At 41.4% G+C, this 21,052-nt stretch overlaps 1 protein-coding gene across 2 annotated transcripts in view; it reads left to right on the top strand.

Annotated features, from left to right (window-relative positions):
- The first annotated feature begins 7,529 nt into the window (after positions 1-7,529).
- Positions 7,530-21,052, top strand: part of LOC117247084 (zinc finger MIZ domain-containing protein 1-like) — a 163,184-nt gene continuing 149,661 nt past the window's right edge. For both annotated transcript variants that reach the window (XM_033611262.2, XM_033611261.2), the window contains exon 1: positions 7,530-7,664. The gene's annotated coding sequence lies outside the window, so the exon portion shown is untranslated. The remainder of the gene's footprint in view (positions 7,665-21,052) is intronic.

Genomic DNA, 21,052 nt, shown 5'->3' with positions numbered 1-21,052 from the left:
TGACTGACAGCGTAGCCAGTAAACAGAGCTCAGCTGTTTATTTAGCCTAGCAATATCTCCGGACTATTGTAGCTGCAATGGACGACTTTGAACGCGATTTTGAAGAGTTTCTTGTAGCGGACATAGATCCAGAGCCATACCTGTTTGAGCCGGAGCATACAGATGAGGAACTCCATGTGTTTGATGCTGAGCGGGCGAGAAGAGAGGCTGAATCCTCCGCTCCCATTTGGCTGCACAGAATGGGATTCGGTGCTACTGCTACCATCACTGGGGAGATATATCATCAGGAGGGAAAGCGCCACAGAGAGTGCATCACAAGGAGTAAAGTTGCGTCTTCTTTTCCTCACAGATGACGGTTCGGGTTCATTCTCTCCTGTTGCGTGGTAAGTGTGGTCCATTCGCAAACTTTATGACTAAAAAACTTTTCACTACTCTCTGTCGACGAACTACTAACACTCTCTGCTGTTTCCTCCTCCTTCTTCCTTCCTTCCACTGTCTTCGTTGGTTTATTTTACACACGAAACGCGTTCTCTGGCTGGCTGGATTGTCCGCTTGGTCTGCCGTACATACATGGCGGCGCAAGATGGCGACCTCTCTAAAGCAAGGCCCTTGCTATATATATATATATATATATATATATATATATATATATATATATATATAAAAGCATAATTATAAGGCTACGAAAACCAAACAAATTTTATTTTATAGCGATCATACACTTATATTAATGGGTAGAATATTCAGATTCAGATTCAGATTTGACAATAAACCATGCCAAATATTACACACTGGCCCTTTAAAAGGGAAGGTGTAATAAGCTAAGGCTTCAGCCTGCACCTTTTCGGTCCTATTTTGTTTTATTTTATAATGCTAAAAAAAGCATTAACTTAGGCCATATCCACACGAAGACGGAACCGATTTCATTTTATAAAAGTTTTCCATAAACACGGAATCGTCTCAAGATATGTGTACGTAAACATGAAGCCAATGAAAACGCTGTAGTACATATAAAAGGCCTGCAAGTGGCGCTGCAACGCTGCCACAGAGTACACCAAAAACAGAGAATAAGAAATGGAACATGCATATACAACTCGTGCGATGTAAACAAACACGAAGAAGATGATAGCGGAAAATACCAATGCAAGAGGAGGCGATGACGATGAGGTAGAGGTGCTACTTAGGGTCGCACTTGATTACAAAACTACAAAACTGCAGGAGAATGTTGACTAGCGCGTGCGGGTTTCTAGTTTCTAAACCAAAATCTTCACAACGAGACATGTTCCAGCAGGAATAAGATCTGAAATTAGGCAGAAATGAACAGCAATGGCAACCAAGATTATCGTAAATGCTATATCGTAGGCAACTGGACTACATTTCTTGAAGACGTTTTGCCTCTCATCCAAGAAGCTTCTTCAGTTCTAAATGAAGTTGCAGGATTTAAAATTTAGAACTGAAGAAACTTCTTGGATGAGAGGTGAAACGTCTTCAGGAAATGCAAGCTAGTCCAGTTGCCTACGATATAGCACTTACAATTACCATGACCTTGATGACTGAGAATGTTTCCCTGACGTTAGCATGTGGCTACATGTAGCAGCGTACGTGATGTAAACACCTGCAGTAACGTGCCTGGAGCAGATGGCCATAGAAAGAAATCCATCAGAGTGTTCAGAGCAGTCTGAGGTTTTTGCTCACAGGGACTATTTTTACATATGCTTACTCCATTCTTTGAAACTTTGGCCACATTTAATGTGAACATCTGACATTGCAACATTATGTATGAGAGAGAAAATAAGAGAGAGCATAATAGATCCCCTTTGAATTAAAGGCCGTCTTGTGTCACCATGTTGATATTTTGAATTTGTATAAAGACGACAATCCTACCCTGTCTTTAACAAGTGCTTTGACTTGTGTTATCACGCTTAATTTGCCACAGACGGGCAGCTGATGGAAATTGCAGAGCAGGGTGGGGATTTTCTGTGGGTTCATTATCACGAGCAACTCCTTTTATTTTACATGTAGTTATTTTTGTCTGTTGATTCAGTTGTCTGATCCATCTGTTTCCAAGAGAGGTCAACATGGTTGAATACAGAAAACACTGACAATCAAACCTGCGTTCATCTTGCTGTGTTGTGACAGTGTTAACCATCGGACCAGCACGCCCCTGGCAGTAAAGCATGTTGGGTAAGTCTGATGTCACACTTGGTCTGAACTGTTAAACATCATTTTGTGTATGATTTTTAAAAACATTTCACTCAGTCTCCTTGACCCAGTTGTGATAAAGAAAATTCCCATCTATATTTGGATCAGTGTGTCTGTCTCACGCTGAACATCGCAGTCGTCACATCATTTTGAGAGAGAAGGTGTCACAACGCTGTGATTGCAGGTCTGACAGGGTGATCCCTCTCACCACGTCCCAGTGGAGCACTACAGGGAAGATTTTACATCATCACGGTCGATTATCCTGTAAAAAAAAAAAAAAAAACTTTAACTATAAAGACTGAAGTCGTGTTTTTTATGTCATCACATCCTTGAATTCGGATCGTGTGACTGTACTGAGTCTGAATTTTAAGTGTCGCAGCTCAGCCCAGGAAAAAGGGAAAGTACTTTGGTGACTCACACGTACATGAATACCTGTAGCTCCTCCAGCTGAGTGTGACAAGCTTAAGTGGCCTCAGACAAATTGGTGAATGGGAGCTATTTGAAGTGACCTAATAGGGGACAATTTAGGAAATTCCTATTAGTGAAAGAGCACCAAACGGCTGCCTGACTGCATTTAAAATTAGCTGTATGGTATGAAATATAGATCTAAACTACTCCATCATCTACATCAGTGGTTCCCAACCCTAGTGAATGCACTAGCTGCAGGAAGTTTGGTAAAATGGGCAATTTGGTTGAATTTTTAGCATCTTATTTCCTATATTATGTATTTCATTTTATTTTTTTTGCAATCATACATGCTGAAAGGTCCAGCATGTATTATACTTTACTATACTTTGACTATACTTTAGTGTACAATCACCTGAGAATAGGAATCAGTGTGCTTTTGTTGCCTGAGAATGAGCCATTTATATCTACACAGGGAACAAGTCCTTATTTATGGAGACTGCCATGTTCACTCGCTCCGACCTCATCACATATTGACGTTTGGTCATGGACTTTCCACGTCAATATACGACGTGCAAGGTACCCTGGGTGCGTTGGTTGTTGACGTTCTGGGACACTGTGTCAAGTTCTGCCTGTTACATGCATTGTCTTCTTTCAAAATACGCTTCTGTTTTCACGGGAAATTTAACATTTACCTACAGTCTCTTTCAAAATAAATGCACTACAACAGTAGTTTTCTCACACCTCCAAAAATCAAGAATGACACTCCTGTAAAGCTTTAGAGATCCCAACCTGGGGGTCAGGACCTCAGCTTCCATTTGATACAGTGTCAAGACATACTTATACTCATGGGCAGATTATGAGACAGTGGGGCCCTGGGTACAGACATGCAAAAGGCCCCACTACCATTCCTACAGAGGTATAAGACACACAGACTTCCTCATGGGTTTGCCTCTTTTTTTGTGTGTTTTGCATCTCGTTTGTTTCTCTTTAAGTCATGTTTGTTGTTTTTTGGTGATTTCATGTCTCTTTGTAGTACTGTTTTATCTCTTTGTGGCTGTTTGTGTGTATTTGAGGTATATTTTTGTGTTTGTAGTTGTTTTGTATCTCTTTGTAGTTCTTTTGCGTGTCTTTGTTGTTATTTGGTGTCTCTGTAGCCATTTGGTGTCTCTTTGTAGTTGTTTTGTGTTTATTTTTAGTTGTTTTTAAATCACTTAGAAGTTATTTTGCATCTCTTTGTAGTCGTTTGGTGTCTCTTTGTTGTTGTTTTGTGCCTCTATGTAGTTCCTTTGTCTCTCAATGTAGATGTTTTGTCTCTTTGTAGTTCCTTTGTCTCTCTTTTTAGTCATTTGGTGTCTGTTTGTAGTCTTTTGGTGTGTCTTTTTGTAGTTGTTTTGTGTCTCTTTGTAGTTCCTTTATCTCGCAGTGTAGTCATTCTATGTCTCTTTGTAGTCATTTTGTCTCCCTGTAGTCGTTTTGTGTCTCTTTGCAGTTCCTTTATCTTTCAGTGTAGCCGTTCTTTGTCTCTTTGTAGTCATTTTGTCTCCCTGTAGTCGTTTTGTGTCTCTTTGTAGTTCTTTTCGTAGTTTCTTTGTCTCTCTTTGTAGTCAATTGGTGTCTCTATTTAGTTTTTTTGTGTCTCTTTGTAGTTATTTTGCATGTCTTTGTAGTCAATTGGTGTCTCTTTGTAGCTTTTTAGTGTCTCTTTGCAGTTGTATTGTGTCTCTTTGTAATCATTTTGTCTCTTTGTAGTTCTTTTGCATCTCTTTGTAGTCATTTTGTTTCTCTTTAAGGTATATTTGTCTTTTTTGTACTTTGTAGTACCTTTGCATCTCTTTGTGGCTTTTTGCGTCTCTTTGTAGTTCCTTTATCTCTCTATGTAGTTCTTTTGTGTCTCTCTTCTGAGTCATTTTGTCTCTTTGTAGTCTTTTCGTGTCTCTTCGGAGTTCCTTTATCTCTCTTTGTAGTCATTTTGTATCCCTGTAGTTGTTTTGTGTCTCTTTGTAGTTTTTTTGTGTCTCTTTGTAGTTCTTTTGTGTCTCCTTGTAGTTTATTTGTCTCTCTTTGTATTTTTTGTGTCTCTTTGTAATCATTTTGTCCCTTTATAGTTCTTTTGCGTCTCTTTGTAGTAATTTTGTTTCTCTTTAAGGTATATTTGTCTTTTTAATACTTTGTAACTTTCCGTCTCTTTGTAGTCATTTGTGTCTCTTTGTAGTTGTTTTGTGTTTCTTACTAGTTCCTTTGCAACTCCTCGTAGCCGTTTTTGTCTCTTTGAAGTCATTTTGTGTTTGATGTATATTTTGTGGCTCTTTTTTTGGTTGTTTTGTGTCTCTTTGTAGTCCCTTTGCATGTCTTTGTCAGCATTTTGTGTCTGTTTTAGGTCAATCGGAATCTCGAGGTGGGCCCCTGACACTTTGGGCCCCTGTGCCTGTGCCTGCACACCTATCCAGTAATACACCCATGCTCATACTCAAACAGGATTTTGGCTGTATAAGGAACAGTTGTAATAATTAGAAGCCAAAACAGATTTTACCTGATGTGCTCTTTAGCAGCTGCAGACTCTAAAAAGTAACTTGGACTTTAATTAGACTGAATCGTTAGTGATTTAGGTATAACTTTAGTTTTTGTCTGTTTGCCAGTTTGTTCTTTGTTTCCTTCTATCTTTTAATATAGTAGCCTGTTTACGTTGCACCTTGCAGCGATCACCTATTGAACACCAGAGGACTTTATTGCTTTATTTAATGAACAGCTCAATAAAATTGATGGGGCTTTGGTATCCTGGAATCAAATGCTCCCTCCTGCATCCCAATGCTACTACTGTGAATCACAATTATCTAAAATTTTCCAGTCTCCGTTAGAGGGAAATGTTCACATTAGCCAATTCGGGGATGGCTTACAAGCATGGAACAGGCTGAAATCAATGCTTCCTGTCACCTTTTAGCAGGACAAATGGCGCCTATTGTTCCAGCCTGTCCCTCCCCCTAACTTAGACAGCTGGGGTGGATGCACAGGCCAGAAAGCAGGGGCTCACCAGCACAGTGGATCACTGGTGTGGTGACTTGTACTATCAGAGTAAAAACCCCACTCTGACCCTAATCACATCCCAACTTTGAAGAGTCAATCACAGCACTGCAGGGTGGTGTGAGTCTAACTTCTGACATGGGGTGCTTCCAAACAGGCCACAGTGGCAGCAGCAGGTCAGTGTGTTTATGTGTGTGAGTGAGTGTGTGTGTGGACTGGAGTCTGGATGCTGCTTGGCACAGTCATGGCTCCTTGACGTCAGCGCTCAGCCCAGACTGCTGCTGCTGCTGCTGCTGCTGATGCCGCTGCTGCTCTCAAACATGTCTTTGTTATTCAGAGCTTTCCATCAGAGAGCGGCGACCTGCAAAACACGGAGGGTGGCGTCAGCTCCGAGGAGGAAGACAGGACGGAGGCGCGCGTGTGTGTGTGCCATATGCGTCAATGCGCTGGTGCGAGAGGGCGTGCGCGTGATTGATGTCGTCTAATAGGCTACTATATGTATTATAATAGGTATCAGAGTTGATATTAATATTTATATCTACCATATTCAGACAATGAATTAACAGTCTGTATAAACACAGTTCATTTTAATCGATTTATTATTAATAATAATAACTTTATTACTATCATTAATGTCAGTATTTTTATAATGTATTGTTATTTTTTAAAATACTTTATTTTACATTTTATTATTATTCAACTATTTATGTATTTGTTGTTATAATGTTATTATTTTACTGTATATTGAATTTTTACATTTTTGTGGCTTTTGAGATTTTTTTTATTATTATTATTATTTTGCATATACATTTTTTTCTTTTATTATTTTCTTATTTTATATAATAGTGTCAGTATTTTTATAAATTTGTTGAATTTTAAAATTTATTTGACGTTTTATTATTATTATTATTATTATTATCATCATCATCATTACTATTATTTTACTGTATATTGAATTTTTTTACATTTTGTGGCTTTTAAAAGAATTGGTTTTTAATCTATTATTATTGACTGCTATTATTATTTTCTATTATTTTTGTTAATAATATCAGTATTCTTATAATATTGTTAAATTTTTATACTTTATTATAGTTTTTATTATTATTATTTATTTATTTGTTTTTATTTATATTATTTTATTGTAAATTCTTTTTTTTTTTTTACATTTTGTGGCTTTGGAGGAAAAAAAATCTATTATTTTTAATCTGTTATTATTGACTGCTAGTAGTATTTCTATTTTATTATTATTATTATTATTATTATTATTATTATTAGATATTTTTTAATCTTTAATACTTTATTTTACTTTTTTAATTATTATTTATCTATCTATTTATTTATTTATTTGTTATAAATATTATTTTACTGTATGTTGAAGTTGTACTTTTTTTTGGCTTTTGAGAAAAAATTCTATTATTTTTAATTTATTATCAGTGACTGCTAGTATTAATCAGTAATCACTTAGTCATATCAATATTACTTTTTTAGATGTCATTATGTTAAATAATTCATTTTAAATTGCAATAAACAACCATTAGGTGTTGTTAAGTTAATTTAATCAATAAAACACACACAATAAAACACCCAGCATGCCCAGTTTCCATTTTAATATGTGAAACCATTTGTGCACTGTCTTTTAAAATCCTTCCATACTGTAAATAATGTGCACACAGAGCTCCAGACCGGGTCGGTACCGCACCGGGAGCGGGTCGCCCCTGCAGACCCAGAGTACCAGATGGCTGCTGAGCTGAGCGACAGTCCGGCTCCGGCTCCAGCTCCCGGCTCTCCTCCTCATGGCGTCTTCTCCGCGTCCAAAACAAATCCGCGACACATTTTGTCAGCAGCCACCGAGCGAGGGTCCCTTTGGTAATAGAATAGCCGATGTAATTTGACACTTCAACTTACTGCGCTCTCTCCGAGTCTATTCAGTTACTCACCCACTGACGTTGAGCCCATTCTCAGTGGCCGTGAGGGGGGAAGAGATTTAAAAACAAGAGCCCGAAAATTACCGAGGACTTTCTCCGCGTAATAACCCGGTGAGTAAGTGCAAACTTAACGCTGCTTGTTCCCCCGGTGTGTCGCGCTGCCTGCGGAGCCTGCTGTCTCGGGGAAAAGGGGCTTTTTGTTTCCACTTTGGCTCAGATTGTTTCCCAACAATAGAGTGACCACTTGAAGTGGCACCGAGGAGCACGTCGCAGGCTGTGATGAGAAACCGCAGCTTTTTATTTACTACCACGCTGCCCGGTGCCGTCGGGATTGAACCGGCGGGCTGTTAAGCAGGTTGTGCATTTCGTTAGTAACAGATGCCGCGTTGATCTCCAAAGCGTTGGGGCTTGGAGGCGACATTGTGGCAGCCTGGGTGCATTTTGCTCGCTGAATGAATCATGCATGTGTGTGTCTGTATCTGTGCGTGTGTGTGCATGCTTTTTTATTTCTACCTTTTGGCTCCTGATGTGCACATGGTTTGTCTTATGTGGCTCCATGGGTGCTACAGTACATGCAGCCTGCAGCAGCGCTCACTGCAGATTCTCCCATTGAATGTCACGCTAAATGTTTATTCCTGAACTTTGTTGCCAGCTGCACGTGTGCATAGTATTAAATATCAGTGTATTTATGTCACAGCGTGGATGCTGCACAAGTTGACCCCCCCCCAAAAAAAACAGATTCCTGCTGTCTAAATATGGATCCGGGGGGGCCCTCTCATATAGAAGTGGGCTCATTCTCACTTGCATCTGGATCAGGATGCAAAAAGCATGGCCAAGTGGAAAAAGTAAGCCCCCCTGATCTGCCTCCTATGTGGGCTTTGTCAGTGAGACAGAGGGGAGTGTGTATTCCTGCATCTGAGGGGCATCAGGAGAGCAAACAAACACACACGTGCAGATGTTCCTCGTCTTTTTCTCTTCCTGTTTTTGTTGTGTTGCTGAAAAGTTCATTCTCCTCCGGTCTGTGTTGAGCTGCTGCTGCTGCTGCTGCTGCTGCTGCTGCTGCATCCGAATCTCTGAGGGTCATGTTAAAACTTTAGTCGTTTGTTTACATTTCCACATCATGTCCAACTTTCAGCTACACTCTCTAGATGATGCTCGTCACCCAAACCCCTGTATCTTCTAATTCATCGCCAAGCACTGGATGGCACACGTGTGATTAAACTTTCCCTCACAGATTAGTTTGGTGTCAGACGCAGGAGGGAGGTTTCTCCGTTCTGTCTCCTCCCTCCCAGTCACCCCACCAATATGGGGGCCCCCAGGTTGGGCTTGTGAATAACCATGGGGCAGACCCCACCAGGCTGACCTTCTTCTATTCAAGTTGAGGATGTTGAAACACCAGCCGTCAAACAAAAGCCACATTGAAACAGAGATCTGCAACCCAGCACGTGTGTCTGGGTGCTGAAGTAGACCATTTATCAACTCCCGAGTTTCCCTACTGACCATTGAGGAGCGCACGCAGAGGCTGACACAGATCCACTGAACAAAACCCTAAAAATAGATAAAGAAAACAAAGCTTTTTTATTTTTAAATCATATATCTTTCAAAATCTCTTCTCCGTCTGGACCGCAGCCAGCCTGAGGTCTCTCTCTCTCTCTCTCTCTGTGTGTGTGTGTGGCTCTGTGGATTGACAATGGCAACACGTTTGCAGAGCAGGGTGGGAGTTTTTCGCTCTCGCCTTTCCACCCACCCCGACGAGGTGAGAGTAAAGGCGGAAGCTGGAAATGGCTGTGCCACATGGGATCAGAGAGGACACACAAGAGGCCTCATTACCTCCAGCAGCATGCCGGCCAGCCTGCGAGGAGAGCCCGCGGTCTCAGCTAGCCACTCGCACCTCCTGAAATATCATCTGCACGCTGCTGCATCCCATGCTCCCTTTGACTTGTAGATACTCCTGCAACACAACAAAGTGCACAGTGTCATATCAAATATTCCTGCATCATATCTGCAAACCTTGAGCAGCCTTTTTTACCAGTATCTGGTAAACAGGGCCGTTAGTTGCTGGATAATGTCATAATGTTATTGATTCTTCTTGGGAATTCCGCTGCGTATGGAGTGCCCTCTTAAGCACTCTAACAGGAAGAAGGCGAGCGAGTGTAAGCGACCGACTGCTCTTCCTCCGCGGTCAGAGCCTGTGGGAGGTTTGTGGAGGTTTCGCTCAAGGTCCTTTTCTTTTTTTGTTGTTGTGTGTGTTGTCTTTGCTCAAGAGAATAAACTCCTGGGATGAATCACCGTGCTTGTGTGGCTGTTTTCAATGAGCGAGGAGAGTGCAGGGCAAAGCGTGGTGCTCGCCTTGCAGAAAGTGTGTCAGTGGGCAATTGTAGTAGCTTAATCATGAGGTTCAGTTTGGTGTCAAGCGGCACGTTGTCTTTAATAATCCTGTAAGTGCATTACTTGTCAGCAAACACAACATCTTGGAGGGGTGTTTGATGCTGTAACATCTCCGGCAGTGAGATTGTTTAGAATAATTAGAGCTGGAAACTAAGTTTACTCAAACACTTTGAGTAAATGTGCTGCACCACATTTCAGAGGGAAATATTGTGGGGTTTGACAACTATACCTACTTTACAGATGAAGATTTGACTTGCAAAGCTGATGATGATGGTGAATATGTTGCATTTTTAAAGATGAAACCACTGTTGCCAACATTTTTGGCTTGTGATCCCATGTGGAGAACCAATCCCGTATTTTTGGGGGTGGGTTGTTTCTTTCGCAGTTAGTCCATAAGACTTTTTGGAGTACAAGAACTTGGTAATGACGCAGTGTGTACTTGCAACCCATTGTCACAAGTTGCCCGAAGAGTTTCACAGAGAGTGATTTTGTTCTCCGATTTCAGATGGCTGAGCGTGACTGTCGAATATGTTACAAGAAAATTAAGTAAAGACGATAAAAGTCAGTCAGAATAAATGGATACACCTGTACAGGAACTAGAGATGTCAATGATTAACCTGCGAGAATTTTGTTACGGTTACGCAAGTCAGTCTACAGGTTAATTTTGCTACTCTTTAGCTTACTGCACTTGAACCAACCAGGTCTGGTGGGAGCTAACTCCTCAATCATACGGCGATTACAGCTAGTAACGCAGTGTTGGCCCAATGTTGTTGCTGTGGAAATATTGTGCCTACCGTCCGATCACCTTCTAGGTTGCTCCTTTGAGTAAGCGGCTCAATTTTTAGCCACAAACCCCCCTTTCGCGTTGTTAACTACTGCTAGCTCTGTTAGCACCTTTAGCAGTGTCAGCACAACTAGTGGTGCTAACATAGCTAACAATGCTAAAGGGGGGTTTGTCGCTCAAAATGAAGCGGCTAACTCTAACTCTAGTAACTGCGGCGTGAGCTAGCTCCTACCTGACCTAGGTGGTGCGCAGTGCAAAGCGGCTAAGGCTAACGTTAGCTAACCAGTGGAGAACTACTTGTTAACACAGCTAGCTGGCTGTCTGACAGAAAAGCCAACAGAAAATTGAAAAAAGGTAAGACATTTATAACACAAAACATTACAACTTTACCACTTCTATATGGATACTGCTTTTAAATATGGCGCAAAAGCTGGAGCACGTCATTTAATTTTTTTCCCTTAAATATTAACCCGTTAGAAAGCAAAATATCCCTTCTTCTTTCCTGTCTCGTAATTAATGTTGTGACACCCCCATAATCTCGCCTGTCCTTGGAGGGGTCCTGACCCCCAGATTGGGAACCACTGAATAAACTTCCCGACAGTACACAGTATAAAGTAGTTTAAAGAAGCATTAAATATTGTTGTTAAGTACGATTCATTGTTGATGTGTCTGTGAGTTCACCTCTAATGTGGCAGAGTATTTGTACACTGTGGTATTGCCCTTTTTTTTTCCAGGAAGGGATCTGAACACTTCGTCCAACCCTCAGAATAACAAACCAAGCATTTCCTTTACATCATACCACCGTAATCTCCCCACATGCGTTATCCTGCATTCCTCATGTGTGTGATTGTGACGATTTGTGCCGCTCCACCTGGGTGACACGAAGCCGCAGTAACACGTGTACCGCGCGAGATATCCACCGAGGGGTTTTATGATGGAGAGAATGGCCAGACTGTACCTGTCAGCTTGACTGTTGACTGTTAATATGAAGCTTCTATTTTCAAAACACAGCTCAGGGAAAGGGAATCTGTGTGTGTGTGTGTGTTTGCGTTCATGCAGGAGGGAGATACAGAGTGAGGCGAGGGATGGGAGAGGTGCTGGGAGTGACGCCAGACCACACATCATTTAATCATGTTAGAGTGTGCAACCACTTTGTGCATATTTTCGGTTGCATTGGTGATAGGAGTTGTTATTGTACAAACTGTACGCGCTGAGAGAGAGGGAGGGCCTGACAGGAGGGAGGAAGGTTTGATGGAGAGAAGAAATATAGGCCTTATTTGAGGTTTTGAGATTTGTCAAACTGCAGATTAATTTCAGCTTTATGACCAAAATATAGTAATAAAAGTCAGATTTTTGTTGCAGCTGCAGCTTGTGAAACGTGTTGAGAAATGTGGAGCAACAACGTTTGAGACCACTTAAAAGTTGAGCCTGTGGAAGGATGACCATTGTGCATATTAGCATTGGATTTGAACGTGTCCTTTTGGCTTAATCCCACTGTTGACTCGCCTGCTAAGTACTGAGTGTGTTATTTTTGCTCTTTTTAGGGAGCCCCTCTCCGCACAATCTCACTTAATCTAATCTATCCCCCTTTATAATAGACTGGGAATGATGTGACTTTATAGAAAAAGCTTTAGTGTAGATCCATACCAAACAGACTTGTGTGCTGGGCTACTTCCCCAAACCCCTCTGGCAAAGCTCTTGTGAAAATGCAAGTGACCTCTGCGCCCCTTGTTAGTCTGAACAATAGGCCTGCCTCCTCTTACAGCTGCAGCCATGCTGGAGGGGAAGTTAGCCGGAACAGAAAACACACATCTCGTGATTAATAGGTCCAAATACTGTATTTTTGGCTTGATCCCACGCCTCCTTGGTACTCTGGGAAAATTCCCTCCTTATTTAAAATATCAATTACGTGCAGGATTTAGGGCTGCAGCTAATAGTTATTTTCATAATCGATCGTTTTGTCTATAGAAGGTAAGATTAAAAATAGCTTAATGATTTCCCACATTCCAAGGTGGCATTTTCACATGTTTGGTTTTGGGTGACCAAAAGCACAAAGCCAAATATGTTCAGTTTACTGTCGTGTATGACCAAAAAAAGCATGAAATTGCAACTCAATCGCCAGCAAAAAATGTTGGCATTGTACTTTTCTACAAACACAGGTTGTGCACGTTTTGATGTACCAGATATGTTAAAACCTCATGTTTCAAGAATGCTGTGATTAATGTGTGGTTAGTTTTAGGCACAAAAACAATTGGTTATGGTCAGGAAAAGATCTTGTTTTGGGTTAAAATACCCAGTTTGGGGGCCACAATCCCAGCAGGGCACGCAGCGATGTCTTGGTAAAACACAGTCAATTTTCATGCCACTATACAGCAGGAAATACAGAGATATTTCAGCAAAAAACAACTGGTTTCATGCTGCTATCTCGGCAGGAAAAGCAGCAATGTTTTGGTAAAAAACAACTGTTTTTCATGCTTGATAAACAGCTGAAAACACAGCATTGATTTTCTACAAAACACCCAAGTTTGGTGCCTAATAAGCTGCTGGAAACAAAGCAATGACTCGCTAAACCCCAACAGAGTTTGTTGTTTGCTGGTCTTGAACAGTGGTCTGCAGACTCCCCATAACCCAAAGTCAGCTCATATACTACATCACTTTAGATATGTTGATATAATTTGATGAAATGTACAGACATAGCAAAATTTTGGTTTGCAGAAATATACCAAGCCAACATTTTCTTCTGGCTTCAATTGCTTGAACCAGCTAATGTTTTGCATTTTCGTGTTAAAGGTCCCATATCATACTCATTATCAGGTTCATACTTGTATTTTGGGTTACTACTAGAACAGGTTTATATGCTTTAATGTTTGAAAAACACATAATTCTTCTCACACTGTTTGCCTGAATGTACCCGTTTTCCCTCTCTGTCTGAAACGCTCCGTTTTAGCGCCTGTCCCTTTAAGAACTCCTCTTGAAAAAGCCCCGTCTGCTCTGAGTGGTTAGCGTTTCTAGGTCTTCCAAATCTGCGCTCTTGGTGTCTCTGCACCATCATTGCAGCCTGGGAATGACTGCAACAGCGCTGTGGTGGCGCAGTCTACCTTTTAAAAAGTATAGTTGTGACATCACAACTTCCTGGAAGTTGTGACAGCTCGTTTAAGGGCACAGTTTGCGAATAAGGACTGTGTGCATTTCTCTATGGATTGAGCATTTTGATGCTTTCGCAGTATTTATATAGCACTGTGGCAGCTTTATAATGAACAAGACATGGACATCTGACTTCTTACAATATATATAATTTTATTCTTAATTTATATCAATTGGCTGACTACTTAATTGAGTAATCGCTGCGGCTCTAGCAGGATTTGTTGTTAGGGCTCAAAGTGACTGACAGAGTTCTGAAAGATATGGATGACATGAAACAATTAGTCTATTAATTAATTGGCTAATTATCAGTCTCTGTTTCCAGCTTCTAAAATTGAAAAATTTGCTGTTTTTCTTTATTTCAGTGTGAATTGAATGTTGCTGGATGTCAGACGGTAAATGAAGACATCAGTGTGGGCTCTGAGACACTGTGAATGTTTAGACTCAAGCGGATTAATTGAAGATGAAAATAATCTTTCCTGAGGATCTGGACAACATGGGAGTTAAATAAGAAATTCAAATGGGAATAAATAAAAACACTGCTTTACGTTTGTTCTCGTCAGCGGAGTTTGGACAGGCGAGCTCCATGGCGACATGATAGCTGTGAAAAAACTGGATCCAATCTGCGAGTCTCAATCCACGATGGATATAATTGCCGCTTTTGAGGCCCCCAGCAGTCGCAGACTCATGCATGTTGAATGTGACATGCTGTGAAAAACATACGCAGATGATGTCACAGCGCAGCACCGCGGTGTTAAGTGTAAATGAAAGGCTCTGAATCATGAATAACATCCGGCTCCTCCAAACTCTCAGCTTCTATAAATTAAACAAGGTCCAACCCATGAACCTTGAAGGGTTGTCAAGTCTTGCGGCATGGGATAGTGTAGCGCAGCAGACATGTTTCCCTCCTTCAAATTTCGGCGTAGACGGAGAAACTAGCAGCTGCTCTGGTAATGTGAAAATGTCTCAAGAGGTGTAATCTCACTAGCAAAAAAAAAAGGGTGCTGGAAAGACTCCTGAGGGGCTCTGGTGAAGCATCTCGTCTAGTATGTGCTCCGGAGGTCTTTTTTTTAGGAGCTAGAGTGAGATCCACACCTCTGATGAGTAATGAAGGTGATTCTGAGCAAGTGGTGGAATTACATTCAACAGAGCCCGCGGGGGTCCATATCTCATTGTTCTCTGACAGGGAAAATTAACTGGGATTTACTAATACACAGGGAACGTCCTTCCCCCCTATTCTCTCCCGCTCTCAAAGAAAAGGTCTGAGGGTAATCTCTTTCCCCAGCAACACCCCCCTCCTCCTCCTCCACCTCTTCCTCCTCCTCCTGATACCTCCCCTACCCCCTCCGCTCCACCCCAAACACAAATGTCAAATGCTTTCAAGTTCGCTATCAAGATGTAAAACACAAGCGGATAAAATCCCTGACATGTTGCACAGTTTCTCGTTCGTCTGTTGCCATATGTCGACACACGAGAGGCTCCTATTTAAATATTGTTTTGCATTTGCTTTCATTTTGCATAGTCACTGTGACAATAACTTGAGGTGACCCAGGTTAAAGAGGGCTTAGACGCTCCTTTTTAAATGGGTTTCGTTCACTCAGTTCTTTTTGAAACTCGGTATGTCACTAGTTTTGATTTAATAACTGTTAAACACCCAAACAATCATAAATCTGCCTCATCAGGACTCTTCACGTGCAATTTGATCACATTTGATTGACACAGTGTGCGAGAGCAACCCAACAACTGTCATCAGGTTCACTCTCTGCCTCTTAAATATAAATTAAATTTCTTTTTCGGACAGCGGTGGTCAAATTTCTCTGTTTTATATTTCTGAACAGTGAGTGTCTTTGGGTTCAGGGATGGTGGTTGAGCAACAAATAAGTTATGTGAGGACGTCAGCTTGGGCTCTGGGAATTAAAGATGGACATTTTGTACTATTTCCTGCCATGTTTCATAGACTTAAACAGATGAAGCTGCCATGATTTTGAATTCTGATTGGTGCGTGAGTCCGATTTATGGCCAAGAAGGTTCTCACATAGAAGGAATTTGCTTTGGTGTATTAGTGCGTAACACAAACACAGCAGGGTTTCCCACACATTATTTTATTTGTGGCAGCCTGCCATGATTAAAACATCTATTGGACCGTTCATTAGGAGCGGTATTGGAATGTATATATGTTCACTTATTTATAGCAGCACACTGTCGGAGTGCAGAGTGCACAATGAAGAGACAGAGTTGAGGCAGAGATGAAGCAGCAGAACATGAAGTTTTACTGTTTGTTCTGCTGGGACTAAAAGTTGGCATTCACTTGCAGCAGCTGCTCCTCTCATCCATCAATATGGATGAACAGCTCAATTTTCAACTACCCAACCTGTGAGTCCCATGCTGCTGCTGAGGAAAACATAACTCATGGAGAGCTCCGCCTGTGTTGTATTCACGGACCCCGCGAAAACCTCATAATTTAAAGAGGGGACATAATGATACAAACGGATTAAAAATGCATTCATCAGCTAGCGCCACACATAATCAAGAGCAAAAATTAAGAAACAATAATAAATAAAAATATATAATACATTATGTAAATATTTACTTGGGGTGAAGCATCAACCAAACGCATATTTTTGTTTCTAGCTGTAGTACTGCGTCATTTAGCGTAGTTAGCTGATGCTATGCTAGCATTTTGTGCATTATGGTGCATTTGGGGACGTAATCAGGTGACAAAATGTAAGTAAAAATTGGGCTCAGACGTTGATGAAAGAAATTGACCAAATACAAACTTAAGATGGCGTTCAATCATGGTGCCTTGCTGACGTAACTACGCTAACAAATGCTTGAGAAACACTTACGCAGCGATGCAGTGATGGTGTACCTGGTCATGCTGTTGCGTTGCCGCTTGGAGTGTGAACATGCCATAAGTAGTGCTACAAGAGAGACAAGTCCCTTCATTTAGACCTCATTGATTTAATTCACTTGCTTAATTAATTTTTGCTCCAGGTTTGGTCTCCTCCCTTACAAATAAAAACACAGCAGCAGTTTTCCTTTTGTTTGTTTAGCAGCTGTGTGAGAATTACATGCCAGTAATTATTTTCCTAATCTATAACATATTTTTTAGTATTTGTTCAGTAATTTTACCCATAAAACCATTGGAAATTTGCCCTCATAAGTTCCTGAGCCCAGCGGTGACAACATCTGTGTACTGAAGTTCAGATTTCTCACTTTTCTCACCTGCTCGAACAAAACCGTCTGACTGATGATGAAGGGCACACAGCAGTAACACCACACCCACAGCACACTGTGTGTCAGCTTACACTGCACCTTCAATCTAACACGGTGTCTGTGTGCGGTCGGTTACCCAAGTGCACGCCATGCATCACAGACCAGAGCTGATACACTAACGTGACAGCTGTGGGCAGTGAAAGAAGAGCATGACAGAAGTCTCAACGCTGCTGGACGGGCTGGAATACATTAAACCTTTAGCATGATCTGATTGATGCATCATGGGGTCAAAAATCGCACCTTTTCTGCTCTGCGTCTTATTCTTTACAGAGAATGTGATATTTCTGCTGTCGTTTTTGGATGAATGACCATAAATCTGCCTTTGAAATCATGTAAGAAAACATTAGATTCTAACTTGTTTGTTATGTTTTATAAACAGCGTTGGTTAATCGGGATTGGAGCGCTTTAGCTTCCATGTTTTTATGGATGAATAAATTGAACGTCGCACCTTTATCTTGCCTCGTAATCATTAAACGTACACCCCGTTTTCAGTGTCAGGTGATGCTGATGTTTGTAGTGTGAACAGCAGTGTGATGTTTTAATGGTGCAGATTTGCTACAATGTAAACAAACAGACATAAAAAATGGGCTCAGTTGTAGCCCAAAGCTAACTTGGCATCTCCATGGCAACATAATACTTCCTGTTTACACCACCCAACTGAACTGTGGTGCCAAGGCACATACATCAGAAATGGAAATAAGAAGCAGAAAAAGATAATTAAATCTGAGTAATCTAAAACTGTACAATATTTGTGTCCTAAAACATGTATAATACACTTGTCATGTCAAGGAAGAGTATTTCTGAGTAGTCATATATCCTGAACATAGTAATTTATGACAGGGTTCGAAGAGTTAACAGCTACCAGTGAGTGTGTCTGAATGACCTGGGTTTTCAGGATATGAAACGTGTGTTTGTGTATCTCCACAGCGTGTAAAAATATGGCTCGTAGCCACGTGCGATGCCGTCCCAGCGGTGACTTTAAATAACTCTTCTGTAAACACGTCTTGTCTGTTTCCTTATGTTCCCTCGTCCGGTGGCTGGCGGGTCGTCCCGCCCTAAGCGATGGCTTTCAGAAAATGAACAGAGATTGTTTTACACTCTTAATAGCTGGACAGGTCACCAGGCTATCACAGGGCTGACACATAGAGACAGACAACCATTCACACTCACATTCACACTTACGGACAATTTAGAGTCACCAATTAACCTGCATGTCTTTGGACTGTGGGAGGAAGCTGGAGTACCTGGAGAGAACCCACACTGACACGGGGAGAACATGCAAACTCCGGAAAAAACATCCGTCTGGATTGAGAATTATGACTGGTGTTGTTAGAGTATAGCCAAGTGTGAAATGCAGGGATGCTCAACTTTGCCTGGGAGGTACTTTTCAAAAATGACAGGGGGCCAGGGGCCAGTTAATAAACAAACAAATTTTTAGGTGGACGTTTGCTGTCCTCACTCATCTTTAGGATTGGAGGACATCCAGGGCATAGCCTGGACCTCTGTTTTGGGGTCCAGGGATCCTCTTGCACCTCTTTTGACAAACAAGCTCTATTTTGATGCTTTTTTTATGCACTCTGCACCTTAATTACATTTAAAGTACAAAAAAGTCCAAGTGTGAACCAGTTTTTTGTCATTGTGAATAAGAAAATGGTTGACCATCACTTGTGTTGGGAGGCCGTAGCAAGTTTGTGGTCAAGCGATAGAGAAGGTGGATGCTGTAACAGCAAACAGGTACTAGCAATAGGAGTAGAGAGGAAAACCTGTGGTCTGTCACACGGTCTCACCCAGACTTGTATCCTCGCACCTGCTATTGATCTTCCCTGTGTATCACTTTAAACAGCGTCGTCCAGTCCAAAAAGAGCACCACCGTTTTCCTATTCCCGAGCCGATAAGCACAACAGAAATTTAATTTTCTCAATGACTCCTTTTGTAATCAGAGTTTTGGAACCGGCTCTTATTTGTAACCAGCTCTTGATGCCCAACCTTAATTGTGAGGTGTTTTCTGGATGTAAACACACAGTGAGACACATATGCAGACACACTTCACACTCCTATTTATAGGTGCAGATTGCATAAGCTCTTTTCTAACAACAGGGCATTCTCACTTTGTCAGTATCAAACAGAGAGAGAAGCTGTAACTGAGCAGATTATTTTTACACACACATATATTGCACCCCCTACTCCTTCTTGGCAAACGGTGTGTGGCCCAACGGGTCCCACGCCTTACAAAAATGTTGACGGCGGACGCTATTTTTGACCATCTGCTCTAAAAGGAGGGCATGTTTGAGTCACAGACGCTGTGGTGTGAGGCTGCGCCCGTGATGTGCCTGGCATGTGGAGAAAGAAACAGAGAGAGAGAGAGAGAGAGAGATGGCTCACCCGAGGGCCCAGCATCCTTCGTGTCACCATGGACGTACACAGAGCGTGGCTGGTTTCACTAATGTGTGTTACATTAGCATGAGGAGTGATGGAGGTGGAGGGAGGGGGTGATCCTCCTCATCTTGGATGAAGAACAAGAGAGGAGATATCTGTGCTTGACTTATGGTGTAAACATCGTCAGTGAGATGAAATAGTCTGAGGTCAGAAATGTCTCAACAAAAGTGTCTGTGTCTCATTTCACCTCTCTGTCTTTTCTCTCTCGTGTGTGTGTGTGTGTGTGTGTGTGTGTGTTATTTGTGAGGTAGGAATGTGAAACCTAATCTGAGCTGGCCGGGGGGGTTGAGCACAGTGGGTTTCTTTTGGAGAATTACGCTGATGTGTTGCCACTTCTCACAGAGTTTACGACTCTTTTTTCTGGCTGCTCCACGACTTTCATATTGACACTTTTGTTTGTGTTATATTGACTTTTTATGCCTATCTTTATGATTCAGTACTTTCAGTGCATCTCTCCGACAGAGTGCGAGCAGATAATCCTCCCATCAAGTCATTTTTGTCTGCCTCTCAAGTCCTTGGTGCAAAAATCTGCCAGTGCTGTAGCATTATTGCAACCTGTCTCTGATACAAATCAACTTGTTTCAAGTATATTTTGGAAAATCAATCAAAAAAGTTTGATTTTTCTTGATTCAAGTGCAGCAACCTGTTTTAGTCGTCCTTTTTTTCAATATACAAACACTCCTAACCAAACATTTTTTTTAAACAAGTTAAGGTAGAAGTATTCTGGCTTCACTGGCAGAGTTGTTTACTTGTTTTAAGTGTCAGTCAGAACCAGGACTCAGATTTGTTTAATTTATTTCTCTGTTTTCTTCTTTCTTTTTAAACTATATTTAAAAGTACGGCTGCAACCAGGGATGGGATGATATACAGTTGTACCGCAGATCGCAATAAAAAGCCACTCAAAATAAGTTGTTCATGGTGAATTTCCATCATTAGGATAACAGTAAATATTTTGTCCAACCTATTTTTGTGATAGCCCAACATTTCAAAGCTCCATTATTCTGAAAAATGTCCCTTTGGACCAAAATCCAGTTTCTCCGACAGCCCATCATGCCAAAAGAAATGACCATTGCTCCAAATTCCTGTTTCTCCGAAAATACACACTCCCTGCATGTTAGTGAAGATTCTCAGCCATCCAGGTCATTTTAATCTTGAAGACGGTTCACCCCTCATCCAAGAGACTTTTTCATTTCAGCACTGAAGAAGCCTCTTGGATGAGAGGTGACACATCCTCAAGAAACGTCCAGTTGCCTACGATATAGTACTTCAGAACACACTCCCTGCAGTTAGACAACCAAGTTGCCAGAAAAGATGTTGGCATTGTACGTCTCTAAGATACGGATATGTAACATTTGTCAACAGCCCTGTGGTGAATGTGTGGTTAGGAAAAGATCATGTTTTGGCTTAAAACACCCACGTTTGATGGCACAAAAATCTCTGGGAAAGCGGCATATCGGTGAAATACGCCTGGGTT

Source organism: Epinephelus lanceolatus, chromosome 21, assembly GCF_041903045.1.
Source record: "Epinephelus lanceolatus isolate andai-2023 chromosome 21, ASM4190304v1, whole genome shotgun sequence".
Taxonomy (NCBI): Eukaryota; Metazoa; Chordata; class Actinopteri; order Perciformes; family Serranidae; genus Epinephelus; species Epinephelus lanceolatus.
Note: the sequence above shows the minus strand (reverse complement) of the source record. Positions and strands in the feature narration are given on the sequence as shown.